Source organism: Octodon degus, unplaced genomic scaffold, assembly GCF_000260255.1.
Source record: "Octodon degus isolate 3935 unplaced genomic scaffold, OctDeg1.0 scaffold00541, whole genome shotgun sequence".
In the NCBI taxonomy this organism is placed as follows: domain Eukaryota; kingdom Metazoa; phylum Chordata; class Mammalia; order Rodentia; family Octodontidae; genus Octodon; species Octodon degus.
Genome location: NW_004525117.1, coordinates 100,432 through 101,046, shown reverse-complemented (window position 1 = coordinate 101,046; position 615 = coordinate 100,432). Strand labels below are relative to the sequence as shown.

The following is a 615-nucleotide window of genomic DNA, read 5'->3' as shown; positions in this document are numbered from 1 at the left end:
TAGATTCAGGGTTGTTGAGCCAGGTGCCGTGATGTAGTTAAAACTCCCCTTGACCATTATTTGATTTCTCTGTCCCTCTCTAGGTACTAATGATTGCAACAGCCAGGAGTCTTCCTGCACTTCAGCTGTGCTCTCAGATGCAAATGAAGTCTCATCTCCTCTGGATGCAGCCTGTGAGTCCCTCTGGACACCAGGTTTGTGGAAGGAGAGTGGAGACAACTGAAGTTCAGAGGGAAGCTGTGTTTGTATGTGATGGTCTGGTAGGGGAGATATGATGATCACTAAGGTGGTTTACCCATGGCGAGGCTCATCCATTGCACTCCACATATGGTGGACCTTGTGTTTTCCCCAAATGTGGAAACTCCACTGCACAATGTACGGTAGTGGGTTCTTGATTTCCCCTCTTGATTGCCTTTGTGGCCATCATGAAAGTAGACTGCTCCAGAAGGTGACAAAACGTGAAGGTTCTGGGCAGGCAGTGTGACCTTGTGTTGGTCACATTGTTTAGCCTCTCTGAGCCAGATCCAACAACACCAAGCATTGCTGTGAATCTCATCCCCTCACATCCACTGTACTGTTGGGACACTGTGACATGTATTAAGCTACACAATGCAG

The 615-nt window shown here is 48.0% G+C and overlaps 1 pseudogene; it reads left to right on the top strand.

Annotated features, from left to right (window-relative positions):
* The first annotated feature begins 249 nt into the window (after window positions 1-249).
* Window positions 250-404, top strand: LOC111814795 (annotated as a pseudogene).
* The last annotated feature ends 211 nt before the right edge of the window (window positions 405-615 follow it).